At 34.9% G+C, this 12,644-nt stretch overlaps 1 pseudogene; it reads left to right on the top strand.

The window, feature by feature from the left end:
* The first annotated feature begins 555 nt into the window (after nt 1-555).
* Nucleotides 556-7,368, top strand: LOC131035171 (uncharacterized; annotated as a pseudogene).
* Nucleotides 7,369-12,644: the final 5,276 nt, after the last annotated feature.

Genomic DNA, 12,644 nt, shown 5'->3' with positions numbered 1-12,644 from the left:
ACTACTATTTCATACGAGATTTTCCATGTTTATAAATCTCATGAAGATCTGGAATGGAATTTCGCATGTGAGAGCTATCACACAGCTTTTCTATGTATGTAATTTCAAAAAAAATAGACGATGAGTATTGAGGTCCCAAAAGATAGATGTGCCCACATTATGTATCATTCTGGAATTTGTATTCAATTTATTTGCAGTACCAAGACGATGTGCTGGTAGTCATTCACGTTTCAAAGTTCCGTGTATATTTATGACATCTAAATCTTGGGAAATCACATTAACGATTTGATTACATGTTAGAGATCTCAGATGTAGTTTACAATAATGATTACTCAAATAGTTTATTCTTATCTTGTACGTGCGGGTTATGAGTGCTTTATTCTTATCTCAATTCTAAGGAACTTACTAGACTGGCTTATCAACATTTATATTGCGAGTTTCAGATTGACATATTCACTCATATTCTGAAAGTTAAAAGAGGGATCTCAATTGATATAGAGATAACTTCTGTTGTAGAGAAGTTTCAACTAGCAGAAATAGAAGTGTGTGCCCCAAATGGAAGGGAAGGAAAAAGAGAAAGCCATAGGCATTGATCTGGGAAGAACTTATAGCTGTGTGGGAGTATGGCGGAATGAAAGAGTTGAAATCATTTTTAATGACCACGGTAACAGAACTACTCCTTCTATGGTTGCTTTCACAGCCAATGAGAAACTTGTCGGAGACGCTGCCAAACTTCAAATGTCTACTAATCCTCTTAACACTGTCTTCGATGTGAAAAGACTTGTTGGAAGGCGATTTAAAGATTCTTCTGTGCAGGCCGACATGAAACTGTGGCCTTTCAGAGTTGTTTCACAGAAAAATGACAAGCCAATGGTCGAAGTGAGTTGCCAGGGTGAGGTGAAGCTATTTGCGCCAGAGGAAATCTCTTCTATGGTCTTAATGAAAATGAAAACTATAGCTGAACAGTATCTAGAAAGTGAGGTGGAAAATGCAGTCATTACTGTGCCTGCCTACTTCAGTGAATCCCAGAGGAAGATGACTAGAGATGCTGGCCGAATGGCCGGCCTAAATGTTATGCAGATTATCAATGAGCCAACCGCTGCAGCCATAGCTTATGGCTTTGGTAGCACTAAAGAGGAGAAGAAACACATTCTGGTGTTTGACCTTGGTGGAGGTACTTTTGATGTTTCTATTCTTGTATTTCATAAAGGCAAATTTGAGGTGAAAGCAGTTGGGGGAGAGGCGCATTTGGGAGGTGAAGATTTTGACAATAGGATGCTCGCCTATTGTGCCCAAAAGTTCAAGAAGAAGTACAGAACAGATTTATGTGTGAGTGCAAAAGCTCTTCGACTACTGCGTTCAGAATGCAAGAGGGCAAAGAAAAATCTGACTTTCGTAGTAGAGACTGCAATTCTGTTGGAAGACATTAATTTCTCCCACCGAAGAGAAGCTTCTTCCAACTGCACTATTTAATATGGAACTTTCCTGCAGTAATGTTGTTGACTTTATTACCGACTTGCCAACGACTCTTCACCGCCCATTGATTTTCACGTTGTTTACTGTTTCTCATTCTAGATAATTCGAAAGACCTCTATTTAAGAGGCTCATGTAAATTGTTTCTGCAAGGGCAATGAATTGTAATGTTCTGTGTGCTGTAGAAAATCTCTTGGTTTCTGTTTTTCTTCTGTCTCTGCCCACCTTCATGTGGTATCAGAGCTCAGGCAAATAAAAATTGGTAGATTGTTGTGTTTATGCAGATTGCAAAGGCAGATTGAGTTGTCATCGAATTAGTCAGAGAGGAGAAGGCCATCGTAGAAGCTGCAGTGAAAGCAAGTGTTTGCAGCCATAAGAAGATCTCAGTCAAGCTGTGTCAAGGAGACTATTGAGCACAGTTTTTATTTTAACGGCAAAGCCAGATTGCAGGAGATTATTGTTGAGGGCACGCAGGCCATATTTTACTTGATTGAATTCGCAAAGTATTAAGGTGTCACTATTCCAGATTCATCCACTATGGTTTTTTGACATCGTATTGGTATGTTCCTATTCATGGCATTAAATAGGGTTTGTGGCATTATATTGAGACTGTGGCCCTAGGTGTTTCAAAAGGAGTTTGTTTTGATGATGTTTGGATTATAAGGAATTGGTTGATTAAGGCATTAAGTATACTGTTAGAGTTTGGAGTAATTTTTTTTTTGGTCAATATGGCATCTGGTAACTTTCAACCTTTAATTCCAATATTTTCTAGTAAAAATTATGATAATTGGGCTTTTAGAATGAAGTTGACATTCAATTCATGTGAGTTATCAGATATAGTTATAAATGGTTATATTGAACCACAAAATGAGTCTACCTTGAGTCCAGATGATAAGAAAAAGCTTGAAGAAAATAGGCAAAAGGATAGAAGGGCTTTGCAGATAATCGGGCAAGCATTGGATGATTCGGTTGTTGGAAGGATTAAACCAACCACTACAGCCAAGCAAGCATGGGACATCCTAGAGACGACATATCAAGGTACTAGTAAGGTAAAAATTGCCAAACTACAAGCACTTAGAAGAGAATTTGAAAATTTGCAAATGAAGGATTCTGAATCAGTAGATCAATTTACATATCGTGTTACAAATTTGATTAATCAAATAAGGCAGAATGGTGATGACTTAATAGATCAAAAGGTTGTAGAAAAGGTTTTAAGAAGTTTGCCTAAAAAATTTGATGCAATTGTTGTGGTAATTGAAGAATCTAAAGATTTGACTACATATTCTATAGATGAGTTGGTTGGTTCTTTAAAAAATTTTGAAGACAGGTGGAATAGGAATGACAATAGCTCATTAGAGAATGCATTCAAAACACAAATGACATTTGGCAGAGGCAGAGGAAGAGGAAATCCAGGATTCAGAGGAAGAGGAAGAGGAAGATATAGTTACCAAAGAGAAGAAAGAAAGAGTCCAGATCCAGGAGGAAGGAGAAATCAAAATTTCATTCCAAGGGGCCGCAATAACAATCAGGCATCACAAAGGTATGACAAAACAAATGTTCAATGTTATTATTGTAAGAAGTATGGTCACTTGGCAAATGAATGTCGAAAGAAACAAGCAGATATGGGAAAGCAAAATGCAAATTTTTCTGAGAGTAGTTCTGAGACATTGTTTATTACATGTCATGTAGCTCAAGAAAATTCAAGTAATATTTGGTTTCTAGATAGTGGGTGTAGTAATCATATGACTGGAAATAAATATTTGTTTGAGAATTTGGATACTTCAGTTAAATCAGAAATTAAATTGGGCAATGATAACATTGTTGAAGTCATGGGAAAAGGTGCAATTAAGGTGATAACAAAGCTTGGTAAGAAAACTATTCCTGATGTTTATTTTGTACCTGGTTTGAAGCATAATCTCATAAGTGTGGGACAACTTATTCAAAAAGGTTATAGAGTTGCTTTTGAAAATAATGTTTGCACTATATTTGATATTTCTCCTAGTAACATGGTGATTGCAAAGGTTGAAATGACAAACAACAAAATGTTCCCACTTCGCATGAAGAGTGAAATGATGGAGGAGATGGGAGTAAGTTTCAAGGCATCAAATCAAGATCAAGCATGGAAATGGCATTTGAGGTATGGTCATCTAAATTTCAAAGGATTATGTTTGTTGCAAAGGATATGGTAAGAGGTTTACCCCCTATTGAAGCACCATTGAGTTCATGTGAAAGTTGTATTTTGGCTAAGCAACATAGGCAAAAGTTTTCAAAAGAAATGACTTACAGAGCTTGGGCACCTTTAGAAATTGTGCATACAGATTTATGTGGTCCAATGAAAACACCATCATTAGGGGGGAGCATTTATTTTCTAACATTCATTGATGATTTTAGTAGAAAAACATGGGTTTATTTTCTCAAATATAAATCTGAGACATTTGGCAAATTCAAGGAGTTCAAGGCATTGGTTGAAAAATAGAGTGGTTTATCCATCAAGGTATTGAGATCAGATAGAGGAGGAGAATACAAGTCAAATGAATTTTTGGATTATTGCAGGTATCATGGAATAAAGAAGCAATTCACTACAAGTTACACACCTCAGCAGAATGGTGTCGCAGAAAGGAAGAATCGAACAATAATGGAGATGGCAAGGAGCATGTTAAAAGGTAAGAATCTACCTAATGAGTATTGGGCTGAAGCAGTTGCTTGTGCGGTTTATATTTTGAACAGAAGTCCAACAAAGATTGTGACAGACATGATTCCACAACAGGCATGGAGTGGTAAGCATCATAGTGTTTCTCATTTTAGAGTATTTGGTTGTATTGCATATGCACATGTGCCTAAGGAAACAAGAAGTAAGTTGGATGATAAGAGTGAAAAATGCATTTTTATTGGTTATGATGAATATTCTAAGGCATATAAGTTGTTTAATCCTATAACCAAAAAGGTCATTGTAAGTAGAGATGTTGTGTTCAAAGAAGAAGAATCTTGGAATGGAAGTATAGACAATACAATTACAGGTGCTACGACAATGCCATACAATGAACAAGAAGGAAAAGATCAAGAAGACCAAGAAGATCAATCAAATGAACAAGGAGGAACTCCATCAATAAATACACAAGGAGATAACTCACAAAGGCAAGTTGAGCAAGGAGATTCATCAAGTCCACAAGTAAGTAATGACTCAAATCCTACACTTGCATCATTGAGACCAAGGCTTAGAAGTAAGAAGACTAAAAGTTTGCAAGAAATTTATGATCAAGGAGATAAGATAGATTTGCAATCAAACTTTGCTTTATTTGCTCAAGATCCTATATATTTTGAAGATGCAATTAAGGATGAACATTGGATTAATGCAATGAATGATGAAATGGAATCTATTGAGAAAAATAATACATGGAAATTAGTTGATTTGCCTAAAGACAAAGAATGCATAGGTGTGAAATGGGTTTATAAAACTAAGTATAAAGCAAATGGAGAAATTGACAAACATAAGGCAAGATTGGTAGCTAAGGGGTTTGCACAAGAATATGGGGTTGATTATAATGAAACATTTGCACTTGTAGCAAGACTTGATACTGTTAGAATGGTACTAGCTATTGCAGCTCAAAACAATTGGCAGGTTTATCAAATGGATGTTAAATCAGCCTTTTTGAATGGATATTTGGAAGAAGAAGTATATGTGCAGCAACCACCAGGATATGAGATAAAAGGATATGAAGGCAAGGTTTACAAGTTGAAGAAGGCACTCTATGGATTGAAGCAAGCACCAAGAGCTTGGTATAGCAGGATAGATTCATACATGTTGAAGAATGGATTCAATAGATGCACTAGTGAGCCCACACTTTACATCAAGGTCAATGAACAAGGTCAGATTTTGATTGTTTGCTTGTATGTTGATGATTTGATCTTTACAGGCAATCTTTCTATTGACGTGTTTAAATTTGAAATGAAGAAAGAATTTGAGATGACAGACTTGGGTTTGATGAAATATTTTCTTGGTATTGAAGTCACTCAAAATGATAAGGGCATTTTCATTTGTCAAAGTAAATATGCAAAAGATGTTTTGAGAAGGTTCAGAATGATAAATTGTAGTCTAGTTTCTTCTCCTATAGCAACAGGCATAAAACTTAGCAGAGAAGATAATGAGATGGATTTTGACACAACTATATTCAGAAAATTGGTTGGCAGTTTGATGTATTTGACAGCAACTAGGCCGGATATAATGTATGGAGTCAATCTAATTTCTAGATTTATGGACTCACCCAAAAATTCACATTGGCAAGCAGGAAAAAGAATATTGAGATATATTGCAGGAACCCTGGATTATGGAATATTGTATTCCATCACAAATGATTTTCAATTGATTGGATATACTGATAGTGATTTTGCAGGAAATATAGATGATCGAAAGAGTACATCTGGATATGCATTTCATCTTGGAATAGGTATTGTGGCATGGGCATCAAAGAAGCAGCCAATCGTGACAATTTCATCAGCAGAAGCGGAGTATGTGGTAGGTACATCAGCGGCATGTCAAGCAGTATGGATGCGAAGAGTCTTGAAGGATCTAAAGCATGAGCAAAAGGAGTCTACTACAATCTATTGTGACAACAAGTCCACCATTGCACTATCAAAGAATCATGTTTTTCACAAGAGGACAAAGCACATTGATACTAGGTATCACTTCATTCGAGAATTGATCAACAATGGAGAAATCATTCTACAACATTGTAGATCAAAGGAGCAACTCGTTGATATATTCACAAAAGCATTAGCACAAGATCAATTTGAATATTTAAGAGAAAATTTGAATATTGTAAATATTAATGTAATTAGTGGTAGAAATTAGGGGGGAGTGTTGGAAGACATTAATTTCTCCCACCGAAGAGAAGCTTCTTCCAACTGCACTATTTAATATGGAACTTTCCTGCAGTAATGTTGTTGACTTTATTACCGACTTGCCACCGACTCTTCACCGCCCATTGATTTTCACGTTGTTTACTGTTTCTCATTCTAGATAATTCGAAAGACCTCTATTTAAGAGGCTCATGTAAATTGTTTCTGCAAGGGCAATGAATTGTAATGTTCTGTGTGCTGTAGAAAATCTCTTGGTTTCTGTTTTTCTTCTGTCTCTGCCCACCTTCAAATTCATATCGACAGTCTCTACGGAGGACATGATTTTTCCTTGAAGATCACAAGAGCAAAGTTTGAAGAGCTCAACCTGGATTTATTTGAGAATTGCATTGAAATTGTGAAGAAATGCGTGGAAGATGCCAAGTTGAGTAAGGGCCAAATTGACGATATTGTATTGGTAGGGGGTTCCTCACGAATACCAAAGGTGCAGGAATTGGTTGGAGATTTCTTCGATGGAAAGGAGCTGTGCAGAGCTATAAATCCGGAGGAAGCAGTAGCCTATGAAGCTGCGCTTCAGGCAGCCGTGCTCAACAAGGAGGACGTAGGAAAATTTAAATTGACAGGGATTCCCCCTCCTCCGGCTAGAGTACCAAGTATTAAAGTTTGCTTTGAAATCAACGCTGATGGAATTCTAAACGTTTCAGCAGACGACAAGGGAAGTGGTAGAGTGAGCATTCAGGAGATAGAGAAAATGATAAGTGATGCAGAAAAGTTTCGCAGGGAGGACGAAGAAGCGAGGGGAAAGCGTATTGCGAAAAACGCTCTGGAATTTTACGTGTGGAATATGAGAAAGAGTGGGCGATGAAAGCGAGGAGAGAAGGGTTTATGGAGGGTGATGTGGCCGAAGCTCTTATATCGAAGATCAATGCTGTTGAAGAATGGCTAGACGACAACTCTTCTGCGAGTGTGGTTAAGATGGAGTTGAAATGCCCGCGTTTGTTTTCGTGCAAGCAGTTAAAGGTTACAGAGGCAGAGGAATGAAAATGACAGAACTCAACTAACTCTTTTTGTTTTTTGAGGTAACTGTAACCAGGTCCATGATCCATCTTCCCATGGATATTTCCTCTTGTTAAGTATTTGGTAGTAAGGCATGACCTTTAAAAATTATTATAATAATAATAATAATAATATTTATGGCAGTTACCTTGTTGCATTAATTAGCTTTGAGTATGCATATATGCGTCTATCAACAAATGTCGTTACTCTCTTAGAATGCGGATAGAAAGTTATATTCAGTTAGAGAGTACCATTCAATTAGTGCATTAGAAGACATATTATTGTTTTTTCAATAAAATAATATCTAAAATATGGTATATTAAAATTTTATTTTTGTGTAGATATTAGTTTTGAACTTATATTTTTGATTTTGTCGAGATTGCAATCTCATTTTTTTTTTTGCTTTTGTCAAAGCAACATATTATAATTTTGATTTCAAACTTCAAATTTACAATTTACAAGTCCAAAAACATCCAAAACTTATATGAATCTATATCTATTTCATCTAAATCTATTGTGTCTCATGTGAAACATAAACTAATTTCAATTAAAAACATACTAAGATGCTATTAAATTTTTCAATTGATGATTGTTATGGAAGACCATGAATTAATTTTTAAAAATGTATCTCTTACACATCATTTATTTGATTTTATATGCAATTATTTTTCATCTAACTTTTGTTTTCTTTCATAAAACTTTCAGATTTGATGAAATATTTATGTATATTTGTAGATGTCATACTATTGAGTATATTGTATTCATTAAAAAAATTATGTGTTAATATGAAGTAAATAAAAAGACATTCATTAATGTGGCAAAAATTTCCCAACATGAAAGGTGGAAATTCATTCAAGAGAGATTCAAGTTCATGATTCCATACAATATATTTTATTGTAAATGTGCAACTCTTGAACCAATTCTAATAAGTTTATGTTTTGTGGGTGTTTTTAGACACATTTCTAAGTTGCAAAGAAGAGACAATTTGATTCCCCTTATTATTCTATTGTCTTGTACTATCATACACATCCATGATACCAAACTATCATTCAAAGGCTTTAAAGGTGTTAAATTTAATGCAGGTCAATCTACAAAACCTTTTGTGAGATAAGAAAGAACAATTAGGAATAAAAATCACATCATCAGCTATTATTTGTTGTAATAAAATCATCGAAGTAAAAAAAATTAATGGATGAGAACACTATAAGCTCTTTCAATGTAGCATTATGGTGTTTGTTAGAATATGAAGAAAAAAAGTCCATTCACACCATAGTTTAAAAACTCCTTGACATTCAAAACCTAAACGGAGCCTCGATCATGACTATAATGAATAAGTAGAGGAAAAGTATGGAGATTTGATAAACATCCAATTGACTTCAACAAGATTAAGGAATGAAACAAAAAAAACCCTTGAAAACCTATAAACTATGATCAATTATCTAATACTTTAATAATTTACAAATGTCATTGATCTTATTCAATCTATCTTTCTAAGAGAAAAATAATTAAGATAAAAGGTAATTAAAGTATAATAAATATAAATGATTTAAATAGATAAATGAGCATGCAAAGCACATTTTTGTGGGTTGATACACGAATATCCTTTATATTTTAATCTTCACATTTTGTGCTTTACAAAAAGAAAAGGTTCATGCAACCACATGGAAGTCAAGGCACTATTTATTTATTTTACATCCTAAGATAAGAAACCATAATAAATTAAAAAAACCATCCAAATCAATACAACCAATTGTAAACATGTTGAAACTACCTAAATAAGAATGGACTAAAGAAACATTAAGAAAAGTGACAAAAGTTCTAGACACTAAATTTACAATAAAGAAACCATTTTAATTAATATCTAAAAATATAGACAATTATATTTTCCCTTGATAACATCAACTCTAAAATCTATCAACCTTCATAACTTATCAAACAAAATATTGTTAGCTTGATAATATTCCCATTAGTTAATCATGGGGTGAGTAGGACTAGATGAGATTATTGACATAAGACATACCATTGGATACACATATTCTACTCGATGAATTCATTTACATATCATCTTTCTTTTTAGGTGTATAAATTTAGAGGTTATAACATCTAAGCGTTTAATCTGCAATGTTATTTATTTATTATATAAATCTAGAGGGGCCAGTTTTACCTAATTTACTTTATCATCATCAATGTTCAAGGTTGGAGATAGTTTATTTGTTATTAGGGGAAAGGACCCAGTAGTTGTGCACCCTAACTTCACACTTCTCAAAATCCTATGTAGAAATTTCAAATCACTCCCAATGTTTTACATAAGCTTACTTGGAAAGTCCCCTGCGTATAACTAAGGTTTCATGGCTACATCATCAAGTATAGTGCCACATCATCATGCCTTTTTCCAATGTTCCAAAACAACACAAAAAAAGTGAGACCAACAAGCGTGCAAAAGAGGGACCCCTATACTTTTGTAACTAAGGTGGCATCACATGATTGGTTGCTTTCTACAACTAATGTTACATGTCATAGCAATAACAACTATTGGTGCAATATATTGTAATTATTAATATATAAACACATAAAAATTTGATATTTTATGTTTCAAACAATGGTTTTTATTTGCACCATTTTTGAAGCAAAAAGTATCAACAATCCTCACAACAATTCATACATGCTCAACTACTGGTGCTCTTCCCCTAGTTCTCACCAATGCTCAAGGCTGGGTTGTAGAGGTTTCAAGGCAATTGAGGGCGCAAAGCTCTAAGCACAGTTACAGAAGATAGTTGCATGAGAAAAAAAAAAAAAAAAAGGTGTCATACAGTTGGCATTTAGGGTTTCATATTTGTAGTATGTTGGTGAGAATGAAAAAGGGGGAAGCTATTGGAATCCAAAAACACTGAGAGGGGGAGTGAATTAGTGTTCTATCGGTAAAACTAAATCTAAACTTATTGCTTATGAACTGATTAACAATAAATAAAATTAAAGTGTATAAACTAAATAACACATAAAGAAGCAACACCATAACACCAATATTTATACGTGGAAAACCCTGCAAAGGAAGAAACCAAAGTGGGGTTGATACCCACAATATCTATATACTTGATCAAAGTATACAAATATTGCATAAAGGGGATTGCACATGCAATCAAGCTCACTGCCTAGAGCTCACTGCTCAAATGGAAGACTCACTAACTTACACAACATTACATAATGATTACAAACAAAAATGAACTCATAAGATGCATTTGCCCATGTTGGATAAGTTTTGGTTTAAGCTTTGTTAACCCTCTTTGTGTATCGGTTTACTGATACTCTGTTATGCCCTATTTTGCTACCGGTTGAGACTGGGCACATGAAACTGCGCACAAAAGCTTTCTTTCGCTGACCAAAAAATATACCATCAATTTCTGGCTTATTCGCAATCAAAATTGCATTCCAACTCATATCAAATCCATCACTAAAAGATCTCCTTAAATACCCTTTTAACTTGTTGAACATGTTGGCCTCAATGAAGAATTATAAACCTGTCGGTTGCCGGATCACAAGGTATATCATGCATAATCCCGATAGAAAATATTTGTACCTAAAGATGAGTTGCCATCAATGACAACCCTAAAAGTCATTTGCCTTACTGGATGAGTGTCAATTGCCAACAATCTTCCCCTTTGGCATTTCCAAGACTGGTGACTAATGCATTATTCTGATTATTCATATTTCTGCACTGACTTGCTATATGACCATATTTATTGCAAACAAAGCATGTACCATTGAATTTGTGAGTATTAGGCTATCAAACCAATGATTTCTAGTTCCGATTGTTGGCATAATTATGCTTTTGACAGGATGATTGATCTTGTTGTATAGTATCGAAGCTTTCTCCTTCTTCATAACCAAGACCTCTCTTGTCATTAGCATCTCTCTGACTCTTCAGTAGTTCATCAAGTTTGGTAGAGTCGGATTTCAATTTATCCTTGTACTCATTTACAGTGACTATGTCATCTCTCATGATTATGATCTGTCTTTCAAGTTCTTGTTCATTGTTCCGGGACTAGATCAATTCAAGTCTCAACATGTCATTCTTATGTGTTATTCTATTTCATTCATCAGATCTATCCTTCAATGCTTGAGCTAGGTTTTCTTCATTCTTCTTTTTGTCTTCAATCTCCTTGCACATTCTCATGGTTAAGGCATGCATCTCACTCTTCAAGATAGTGTTCTCCTAAGTGAGATTCTGACATTGGTCCTTCATAGCATCTTCCTCATCATTATTCTAATTTTGCAATTGATCACAAAGTTCCTTCCTCTTATCTTGAGTAGTTGAAATCTTTCCTTGTAATGAGATAATGTGTTCTCTAGCTTGCATTAGTTCATTCTTCAGTTTACTATTATTCATATGCTCATTATCAAGATCCTCAAGAGTAAGTTAAAGTTGTTGCTGCGGACCGATTTCCATTGATTCTAAGTTCTGGATCTTCCTCAAGTGGTTAGACTTCTTCTGAGGCACTAGACTCTGATACCAATTGTTGGAATCCAAGAACACTGAGAGGGGGGGAGTGAATCAATGTTCTACCGGTAAAACTAATTCTGAACTTATTGCTTATTCTATAGTAAATAAAATTAAAGTACATAAACCAAATAACACATAAAAAAACAACACCATAACACTAAAATACCCACTATATTTAATGAAATTACACACTTACCATGGCATTCTCCGTGAAGAAAGTAAGATTGATTATTTTTCTATGCTCAACCCAATTCTCTTCTTTCAAGTTTAGTAACCCTTCACCTTCAAATTTATTGTTACTCCGAACTGCTGGAGATAGTTTACTTGTTAGTTCCCGCCAGAACTATTAGCGTTCGAATAATTGTTCGTTACCGCAAAAACAAAATTCATAAGTGCAGTTTCCATTTTTGAAATGTTTAAAATATTGAAACTAAATAATTTTTAACGAAAATGTGTTAATAAAATTAAAAAAATTTCTTTTCATGGAGCGAAATTATTTGAGTCGGTATTGGCGCCTTCCCGGAAAATGAAAATGGTGTTTAATGCTCGAAGCTGCTCTTTAGCCAGTTTTCCGGCCTGTGCAGGATAGCACAGGTTTCAAGGCCAAAGATATTTTGGCCTGTGTAGGAGTGCAGAGGTTTCGAGGCAAGAGAGGGTCCAAACAAAAAGGTATAGGACAGTTGACCATTAGGGTTTTATATTTGTTGCATGGAGGCGAAAATAAAAACGGGAGGGCATAAAAAAATGTATTGCTTCATACGCA

This window comes from Cryptomeria japonica, chromosome 2 (genome assembly GCF_030272615.1).
Source record: "Cryptomeria japonica chromosome 2, Sugi_1.0, whole genome shotgun sequence".
Classification (NCBI taxonomy): domain Eukaryota; kingdom Viridiplantae; phylum Streptophyta; class Pinopsida; order Cupressales; family Cupressaceae; genus Cryptomeria; species Cryptomeria japonica.
The sequence above is the reverse complement of the archived record's forward strand: the minus strand, read 5'-3'. Positions and strand labels throughout refer to the sequence as shown.